This window comes from Stegodyphus dumicola, chromosome 7 (assembly GCF_044657685.1).
Source record: "Stegodyphus dumicola isolate Sdum_Otavi_A_Nest chromosome 7, ASM4465768v1".
Classification (NCBI taxonomy): Eukaryota; Metazoa; Arthropoda; class Arachnida; order Araneae; family Eresidae; genus Stegodyphus; species Stegodyphus dumicola.
The window spans coordinates 7,653,943-7,665,409 of record NC_140774.1 but is presented as its reverse complement, the minus strand read 5'-3'; positions in this window follow the sequence as shown (position 1 = coordinate 7,665,409).

The following is an 11,467-nucleotide window of genomic DNA, read 5'->3' as shown; positions in this document are numbered from 1 at the left end:
AGACACTGTTTTCAAAGTTTTTTGTTGGTTCAGGTGCGATGCAGAAGGTTTCTTGGGTACACGCAATGACTTCGCTATCCCAGTTAACTATTTTCGAACAGATATTAGTTCATAACTCACTTAGTGATCGGAGAAGTCCAAAATCATGAAGGAAGCAATTATAGCATAACGAGGAAAAGCAGTAAAAGTTCAAACGTCATGGTTTTCATCAGTGACGAACGAAACTTCGTTTTAACACCAACTGGGTAATGCCCAAAATGTTCTTTGTCCGCACTTAAAGAGAAAAGTTCAAAGAGGCAGAATTTTCTTATCTTAAGATTATCAAAATCAGTCTTACAGAGCAGGGGTTTTCAACCAAGCGGGAATTCCCCCCAGGGGAGAGCTTCAAGGGGTAGATAAGGTCAGTCTTTTATTGATCTCTTAAGTATTTGTGGCTAAAAAGGTTGAAAACCACTGCCTTTGAGGAGCATTGCAAATGAATGAATCAAATTCCCTATCGAATAACAGCTGAAGCTTTTGAATGGAAAGGAAGTGGTGACTAAACTGTATGTACTTGAACAAAGCTGTAGCAAAGCGTCGACATTTCAATGGGAGAACTTGCGCTTCGAAGCGACCGCAGCGCTCGAAGCGGTTGCGATATGGAAACAAAATCAGTAAAACTGCACCTGCTCCTTTTCTTTTCAGTCATTGGATATTCATTTTGATTTTGTTTCGCTTCTTTTCCCGCCACAGCTTTGAACCAGCTTTTGCAAAAATGCCGTACGTGCAAAAAGTGTGTGTGTGTATTTAATTATGGCAAAGCACACTAGGGCTATCTGCCTATGGGGAGGGATGCCTTCGTGGAGGACTTTCTAAGGGAAACTGGCTCGTATACACGTTACACATGGGGAAAACCACGAAAACGCCCATGCAGCCAGCCCGTTTGCGGGATTCGAACCTCGGACCGAACTACCAGTGTTCAGCGACTTTACCGCTCGGCCACTGGTAGGCCCGTACGTGCAAAAAAGATTTTGTCAAAATTAGATAGATTACATGTCTACAGATTTCCTATAGAAGAGCAAAGGTTAGTACTTGATTATTTTACACTTTTGTTATTTGTAAGCGGATTAGAAATGTGATTATTTTATATTTAAGCGTGAGAATAATTTTTTTTTTTTTTTTTTTCTATTCTGCGTGGCATGGTTTATATATGTAATAACTTACTTATCTCTTTTTCTACAATATATGGCTGTGTGTCCATTAAATCTATTGGTTTACCGCACTGCAGAAAAATCCATATGACTTACAGCAAGCATTTTCTCAGCAACATTTAATTTTACAGAGGGGACTTGCATTAAAAATAAGCATTTTAGTAATCTTCTTTATTTCATTTATGTAACAATTTTTTATGAAAAATATACTGGGTTTTAAAATGATTTTAAAAACTGAATAATTTAACACTTTAATGCCCATTTTCCAGCTTTTACTAGTATATTTGCCATAAAAAATTAATAAGTCGTCTCAAAATTAATACTTTTGAGAAAGAAATTTAAGAATAAAATTGCTCAAAAATTATGAAAATCTTCCTAAAATGCACCTATGCTATATTTAACAAAAAATAAAATGATCCAAATAGTTTCTCTGAAATCCTCTAAAATATGAATTATTGATAAAATGAGGGAATGACATATTACTATTAAAATGATGATAATTCATCAGACATTTATACTCATCACTTCCATCAAAATGCATGTTTTTGGCAACCCCTTTTGCTAGAAAATTGATTCTGTTATAAATACCTAAGAAAAATGTGTTTTTAATTATCTGCAATTATCCGTTAGAGAGTATACAATTAACACGCGAATAAATAGTAAAAACTTAATAAGATATTTAATATTTTGAAGAATATTACAGTAACCTAAGATCCTTGAAATCTGAGTTTAGAAAATTTTGCTATAGCATCTTTGAAATTTGTGCTATTCATCTAGCAATCTTTCCAAAAACATTAGTTGCTTAGAAATTGCATATTTTGCTATCTGACTACTGTTATTTCCGTGACACGCAGATCTGAGGTACCATCAGTTTTGCTATATCATAGAATAAAATTTTGCGTTATGTAAGCAGTTTATTGTTTATTTTCTAAACAACAGCCGCATATAAAAGCGAAAATTTATAATACAATGTAATGGTAATATCTGCCATTATTTGTGGAAAAATTTCAACAATACAATGATCGATCAGTGGAATTTGGGAGTTAGTTATTGCGAAATTCCTCCTTATTACTCATTACATTACCCCAAAAATATGTGAAGGGTGATATAAAATTAATTAAATTATAAAAATAAAACTTAATAACGAAAGTTACCAATATACCAAACTCGAGGACATGAGAAATAATAAGAATAATAAACTAACTATTCGTTCTAATGCACGCTAATTCTATACATATATATGACTCATACCTACTGAAAGCGAATATATGCCGTATTCTCGAATATAAGCTGATACGTGTATGAGCCGAGAAGTAACATTTTATTGCAAAATTTAGGGCAAATTGAAAAAAAGTGTTAAAAAAAATTGAAATACGAAATGTTTTGTTAAAAATGGTTGAGGGGAAAAAAAAAAGAATTCGTCAATGATGAACGTATAGAGAGTTATAGATATAAAAGGCCTGTTCCCTTAAGACTTTCATATCCGTAAAACACCTCCTATCCATACAAATTTGTATCCCTAAAATTATACTTGTGGCTTTCTTAGAATTAGTTATTGTTTTCAGTTTCACGAATTTCGTGTCCGGGTGAAATAGAAAGCATTGTCAACAGGTAAAGGACCTACAGAGCCCCGACCCAATAATCAGTGTCCAAATCCGGCGGCTATGGCGAATGTGCCTCAAATAGCTCCCCCGGTTACTCAAGTAGAAAGTGGAGACTCCGAGGATGTTTTCTCCTCTACTTTAAAATGCCTAATTGAAATCTCCCGCGATCCTGCGGTAGATAGGCATATTCTACAACAAGCCTTCCAAAGGGCCCTGCCAAAGCTTAGGCAGGCAGACGCTCTTACGAGGGCCTTCCTAATTTATGAAAGCTATATTATGCTTTCAAATTAGGATTTCTCGGCTATTTTAGACCCGTGTCTTAAGTTTTTCAGAGCTGTAACCTTTTACCACGGCCTTAAATTCAACTGTTTATGACAAAGTTCAATTACCAACAGAGAACTTACCATGTGCACATGGAATGCAAACGGCCTCATCAATAAGATCGATGAGGTCAAAGATTTTATTGTAGTGCACGATCTTGACGTGTTATTAGTCCAAGAGACTCATCTTACCCCAGGGAGAACTCCCAAAATTGGGAATTATGATATGTACTCGACTGACAGGGTGTCATTAGCCAGGCGTGCAAGTGGTGGCACCTGTATCTACGTGAAGCGTTCGATTAAGCATCACATGATACCCCCTCCTGATTTAAGTATTTTGGAAGCGACAATTATCAAAATTTTCCTCCAAAATTCTCCCCCACTAACAGTCATCTCGGCGTACCTGCCTCCACTATCAACTGCACGTGGAAGAGGTACTTTTCCTGTCAGTGATTTTGATAAACTTTGATCATTATCAAATCACCTAATTATTGCTGGTGACCTAAATTCACGTCATACCGCATGTTTTTGCCCTAACAGGAACAGATATGGCATTAGCATACCTGCCAACTTTTACGAATTTTTCGTAATTTTTACGAAAATGCGTTTGTCTTTACGATTTTACGATCGTAATCCATTTTTTACGATTTTTTTCCTTTTTCAAGTGTTTTTAGTGATTTTTGTCGAAATTTTAGAATTTTTCGCCAATTCAGCGATTTTCGCCAATTGCATCGTGTTTTACCGCCAACTACCGACTACTTCGAATCCAGTAACCTGCGTTTTCTCCCAACTCGCCGCTTAACCAGCCAATCCAATGCACTGAACTTGTTTCTCCCACTCTTTCCTTTGTGGGCGCCAGATTATATTTTTCGCGTTCGCTTCAGCAGCAAGGGAATTACTCAGCGAGCGTGGATTGTCGCATTCTGTTTTTTTTTTTTTTTTTTTTTTTTTCCTCTTTGTTTGTTTGCACGTGCTACGAATTTTCTTAATACGTCGTTGTTACGAAATGTCACTCATTTCAAATGAGTTAAAAAAATAAACGTATTCTCAATATTTTCGGCCTGCCTACAAAGCCGAATTTAGAACAATTAAAGAATCCTTCAAAGGAAATAACTATGCATTTTGCAACGTGTGCGTGTGTGACTTCATAATAAGTCACGGTGGAAGAAGCGACATTGTGAAGCAAGTTAAGTCTAAAAAGCATGAAGTTAATGCTTCGGCTTCGACAACGCCAAAGAAAGTGGATGATTTTTTTTTCAAATTCGTCTACGAATTCGGATGCCGATGTCATTTTGGCAGAGCGTTTGTTTACTGCATTCCTCATCGAACACAACGTGCCGCTAAGCGCTGCCGATCACGCCGGTCAACTTTTCAGACGGATGTTTCCCGACTCCAAGATTGCTCAGAAATATGCTTGTGCTCGCACGAAAACATCTTCTATTGTGAACGAAATTGCTTGCGATGCATAAAGTAAAACGATAGCTGCACTCCAGAATTCAGCATTTTCGGTGTCAATCGATTGCAGCAACGACAGCGATTGGAAGCTTTACCCCATCGTTGTCACATATTTCTGTGATGTTTCTAATGAAATGAAAACTCATCTTTTGCGTCTTCCATTGTTAAATGGAGATGCTACGGAGGAAAATATTGCCTCCTTGGTAATTAATGAGTTGAAACAACATCCCAATATCAAACTGCATTTCATTTGGTGCAGATAATGCTCATGTCATGGTGGGTGACAAAAAGGGTGTAGCCTCTTTCCTCAAAAAAGAACAAAATGAATTAATTGTTATTGGATGCCCATGCCACTTAATTAATTTGGCAGCAGAAAAAGCTGCAGCTGCTTTACCATTAAATATTGACCAGCTTCTGATTGATGTGTTTTTCTATCTGGAAAAATGTGTAAAAAGGAAAGAAAACCTCAAGAATTTCCAAGAACTGTGCTCTGGTGAAACGAGAAAAATTCTGAAACATGTATGCACGAGATGGTTATCCTTAGGCAGAGCGCTAGGAAGGTTTATTGAACAGTGGGATGCATTGCTAAAATATTTCCACGAAGAGACCAAAACGAAACCACAGATCCCATCAAATTTGTCAGCATATAAGATACCGAAAACCAACTTTGCTTCTAATCAAAATGCTTTAAAAGGGAAAAGCCAACACACAGAATCAAACTCTTTAAAAAGAAAATGCTTAGAAGACTCCTCAAAGGTCAACTTGTTAAAGAAGTTGAAGGGAAGAAGAAACAGTCTTCTATTAGCCGGGAGGAAAGGATTTTCTATCTTCTTTCTTTGGATTTGAACAAAGCATATTGTAGTTTTGTGTTAAGTACCATTAAGATTTTTGAAAGTGTAAATACCCTTCTACAATCAGCTTCGCCAAAATCTCTCCTGCTTATCCAAATTCTTAATGATCTTTTGAAAGAACTTTATACTAAGTTTGTAAAACCGTCCGTTGTGAAAAACAGTGTGTTGATTCGTGTTGCCTATAATAGTTTGGCAAATCAAAAGGATGACAATGCTCTTATAATTGGAAACCAGGGAACTTGTAAATTCTTTGAAAGATCATGAGAAAAAAGAATTTTTTTTAGTGTGTTAGAAAGTACTTTTCCTCAGCCTGTGATTACATTGTAAGGAAGTTTCCTTTGCAAAATGAAGTTCTTTTAAATGCTGAAGTGGCAAATTTGAAAGAAATTGAAAATTCGGCTTTTGAAAAGATTTGTTTTTTTATTGATAAATTTCCATTTTTGTTAACAATTAAAGAAAATGAATGCCATAATGATGCTTTAGATGAACTACAGAACCAATTTTCTGCTGCACAGTTTGAAGACTTTGCCAGTTCTGGAGAAGATTTACTTCTGGAGTTCTGGACTTGATGTCCTCGTTGGTACCTTAAAAAGAATAAAAAGAGCTGATGGAACACCAAAATATGTTACACTAGCAAGAGTTTTATGTGCTATTCTCGTAATTCCACACAGTAATGCTGAGTGCGAGAGAGTCTTCAGTGTTGTGAAGAAAAACAAAACTATGTTTCGTTCTTCAATTTCACCAAAAACTCTAGAAAACATTTTAATTGCTAAATGTTATGAGGAAACTAATTGTTATGACAGGAAATTTTCTAAAGAATTTTTGGCTAAAGCCAAAAAATGCACTCTAAATTCATTGCAATAATTTTTTTGTGTAACATTAAGTTCTTGTTTTATGTTTCCTAATAAATTTTTTAGTTACTACTTAATTGAGATTTACTAATGTAAGTACAATTTTCTTTTTTCTATTTGTATAAATTGTTATTTTTTTAATATCAAAGCATGATATTAATTCTTCGTGTTCTTCTGAATTTTGGAGAAATCTATTGAATTTTTGTCTTTAGAGGTTGGCAGACATGCATTAGTCTAAATTCATGGTGCCAGAGAAACCATATACAGATCACAGCTCCTACCCTCCCGACTTACTACCCTGTTAGAGGGTCCCCTGCAGTTCTTTATCTGGCTGCCTTTTATAATGTCAATTTTAGACACGAAATAAAAGTGATTCAAGACCTTGAATCTATCCAGTTTTGATCACTATCCAGTTTTGATTATCACTATCCAGTTTTGATCACCCTAGATATCCAAAATCGTTACTCAAAATTACAGGAGCAAGTCTCTACAAATTGGGACGATTTTAGATTTATTTTGGAACGTACTGCTACCCCCTATCAAAATTACCAGCAATTCGGATTCTGACAGGTGTTTACTAAATTTGGAGTCCATTTTCAAAGAAGCGAGAACTGCGGCCTCAAAACCAATTTTCTATCCGGGTGTCAGATTCCCACCTGAGACTAAATCCAAAATTAAGCAGCGGAACTTTTTGCGAAAACTTTGACAAAGGTCGCGTGATCCCAGTTCCGCGCCCAATTTCGCAAAATACAGAACGAGATAAGGACTGAAACCCGTCTCTTCAAACAGACGGAGTGGAAGCACTACATTGAGTCCCTAACGACTGAAGACAATTCGATTTGGCAGGCTGCCGCTCGAATACGCAAACAATCCAGACACATTCCGCCGCTCCAAACGGCCGATGACGCACGGATGGCTTACAAAGACACTGAAAAGACAGAAGTCTCTCCAAACGGCCGATGACGCACGGATGGCTTACAAAGACACTGAAAAGACAGAAGTCTCTCCAAACGGCCGATGACGCACGGATGGCTTACACAGACACTGAAAAGACAGAAGTCTTAGCCGACAGCCTTGCTATTCAATTCACTCCTAATAACGACGCCTACTGTAACCGCCCGGTTATTCAAGGGCTCATACATTCACGTGTTGAAGAGTTTTTAACACAACCTTTCACGCCTCAACTTAGGCCCACTGATCCTAAAGAGGTGATGGAATACATCAATAGACTGAAACCCAACAAGGCTCCAGGCATGGATTCTATCTCTAATCGCATGATTAAAAATTTCCCTGTAATGTTTATTGTTTGGATTACGGTCCTTATTAATTTTATGCTAAGGAGAAGCTACTTCCCCTACCGCTGGAAAATTGCAACGGTCGTCCCCATTCCAAAACCGGGGCAAAATCTAAAGTTACCCGTCAACTACAGACCAATTAGTCTGCTTTCCTCACTCTCAAAAGTATATGAATATGTCTTACTTAATCGCCTGAATGAATTCTGTCGAGATCAAAACTTAATCATCCCGGAACAATTCGGCTTCCGACCTAAACACTCCACGGTACACCAGTTACTACGTGTAGTGGAATTCATTCATGAAGGCTTTCGTAAGCGAGAGAATACTGGAATTGTCTATCTTGACATAGCTAAAGCCTTTGTCAGGGTTTGGCATGACGGACTTATTTACAAGCTCATGCGACTTGGGTTTCCGGCTCACATCATTAAAATTATTAGCTCGTACTTAGCCGGACGAAGCTTCCGCGTACGAGTTAACCACGAACTTTCCTCTTCCCGCCCGATCCATGCTGGATGTCCTCAGGGCAGTCTTGTCTCACATCTGCTCTTCAATATCTATATCAACGATGTGCCTAAGGGACCTAGTATCGATTTAGCTTTATATGCAGACGATACGGCCATCCTAACTCAACATACCAACATCACCACGGTAATCCCTACATTACAGAGTTACCTTCCAGCCTTAGAACTCTGGCTCGGACTGTATAAAATCAAAATTAATGTCGCTAAATGTGCTACCACTTTATTCATCCGAAGAAACATCCCTCGTTTATATAATCTAATTTTCTTCGGTGAACCTATTCCCTGGGTTACTGCTTACAAATACCTTGGTGTTTTACTAGACTCAAAATTAACTTGGCAACTTCACATTCAAAAAATTATTGCGAATGCGGAAGCTGTCAAAGCCAACCTGAGCCCCTTTTTCGCTAAAAATAGCGACCTGTCACTTGATAACAAGATCTTGCTTTATAAATCTATCATAAGGCCTATTCTCACTTACGCGAGTCCCATCTGGGGCTCAGCTGCTCTGACTAACCGTAAACACGTCCAAATTTTTCAATCAAAATTTTTACGGCAGATATTAAACGCTCCATGGTTCATAAGGAACGATGACATTCATAACAACCTCAAAATTATGCCTATTAATCGCTTTATACAGCGACTTTCGGAAAGATTTTTCAAAAACATACATCTTGTTGGAAATCCAGTATTACATACCCTGCCGGTATATGATCCTGCGGTTGCCTCTTCTAAAAAGCGACCCAGAGCAATCTTACAACCTGATTATGCTCAACTACCTCTTAAACGGCGTCGGTATTGGAATACAGACGCCCAAGTGGATGCTTACCTCTCGTTCCTAAACCCCAACCGCCCCCGCGTTAACAATGCGTAAGGGCATTGACCGGAGGAACCCTGTTCTTTAACTCTTTAAGAAGAGTCTTCTAACGTTTCTTTAACAAGAGACAACTTATCTCCGCAGCCGCACGCGACTGCACTTAATTTCTCAATAGCTTCTTAAAAGCTTTTTTTCCACCCGCCAAACGGGTTGCTTTCGACCCCCTAAGGGGACCTGTTAACGTCGCACTAAATAGCGACCAAAAATTTTCTTCTCCTCCTTCAGCTGTATCACACTGAACTGCTACTAGAACCCGCTCAACGGGTTTCGCCCCCAGCCCTTTTTGCCCAACTCTCCAGATTGCTTGTCCAACGGATTTTTGCTGTTGATATCAAGAATCAAGGAAATGTATTGCACCTTTTTATTCTTTTCAAAACTTTTTGAATGTTGACTCCTCTCTCAAAATTTATTCCTGGCCCTTTTTAAACACGAAATTTAATTTAAAGATTTTCTAAGAATTTTCCTTTTTTCTCATGCGGAAGGCATTATCTGAAAAGCTTTTATTTTTATAATTAGGCTTCAAAATTTTCCATTATTAGATGAACCCCTCATTTGATGTAATTATTTTATCTCTGATGATGTGCAGTTAAAGGCCTAGCCTAGCGCACTCCGTAAATTAACTTCCTTGATCCTTGATCCTTGATTATACAATACGATTGCAAATCTGAAACAGGTAGCCGAATAAGTGGAGAAAAGGGAAGTGGAGTTCATGTAAGAAAAACGGTAAGGAAACATTAATCAAGGAAAGTGGGAAGACTACAAGTTAAGCATCAAAATTTTAAAGTTTAATGTTTATTCAGAGCATTCAAAAATTTCGTTTGTAATTTCAAATAGGATGTGTATCCTATCTTCCAGATCCTTACGACGTTTGAGTTAAGGCATCAATTTTTTTTTAATTGTTTGGATCATAAAAGTGATTTTTTTCCTCTCATATTGCTGATTTCTTTCGTGCAAATAAATAATGGCATTAAATCTGATATGCTTGTTTTATTATTGTTAGATACGTTTTGGGATTTTTCTTCTTAATGTTTGGTTTAGAACTTCTGTTAGCATCGTGTGAAGAAATATTTTGCTTTCCATCTAGATCATTCTTTAATTTAGGACCAGTAGTCTGGCTTTTGACGGTTTGGGAATAACTGAAAGCTGTTTTGGTGGATTTATTACGATTTTTCTTTATTTTAGAGTAATTTAGAGTACCTATGATGATGCATTCACCTATGAGATTTATGTAGCTGTACCTCTGCACAAATTGTACGTCTTATTGTCATACATATAATATTGGACTTTACTCTGTAAACACAGAAAACTATTGTTATATATGCATAACCTTTGCCACGTCCATACTTAGGTATGTATCTGTTGTCAAATATACTCCCGATAGAGCATACTTAAGTACCTTACAGGAGGTCTTAGTATCTTAGATAGGGAAAGATATGGGATAAATAAACACCTGCTTACCCCTGTTAGGCATCGGGTATCCTCGTTTTCCGTCACCTGCCGTCTGTAGCTATAACTAAGAAGATAAATTTCCATGCGATGTATTGGTGCTTACAATATGATTGCCATAGTAGTATATGATTACCTTATACTAGAAAAGGAGAATTTGTGTGTGTTGATTCAGCCAGCTAATCAGTGCTCACGTTTACATAGTGATGCCATAAGTTTTTTATAATCGCTATACTGTTTGTATATAGAATCCAGATAGATGAAAGTATCCGAAAGATTTGCTCTATATCTTTACCTGTAAAAATTGTATTTGTTTGGAGTTGTGAAAAAAGTACAATATCTTTGTTTAATTTTTTTCTTTTTTGGCATGTTTTTCACAAAATTTACATAAAAAGTTAACACCCAAAAATATTAAATTATTTTTTGTTTTATAATTTGCATTCTGTGAAGCTGTGGATGGCAACCATTTTATTTTGGAAAACATGTAAGACATTATTTTTATATTTTTAAGATAGGTAATTTTAATATTCCAATAATACAATCTAGAGGATGTTTATAAACATCCTCTAGATTACAGTACAATCTAGAGGTTATAATCTAGAGATTATATGTTACAGTACAATCTAGAGGATGTTTATAAACATCCTCTAGATTGTACTGTAACATATAACATAATAATAAGACTTGGAACGTTACTATTCCGGTCTAATTTTGTGATTTGCATTCTGTGAACAGTTTTGAGCTTATTTTTAAAATATTGTGAGTTTTAAGTCATGACTTGCCAATTTTAGTTACTGTTTACTTCAGTTCTTAGCATTATTCTTAGCATTGACAATGACATCAGCATCTTGGTTAATATGATTCAAAAAGGCAATGAGAAAAAAAATGGCGAAGAAAAAAGAAGGGCAAAGAGGAAAAACAAATCTGTTTTTAGTAGGTTTGTAGCTCCATCATGTATTTTAAAAGTAATTATTACGAACCTTCTTCTCTAGTTTAAAAAAAAAAAAAAAAAAAAAAAAAAAAAAAAAAAAAAAAAACATTTGAAAAAAGAACTTCAGTG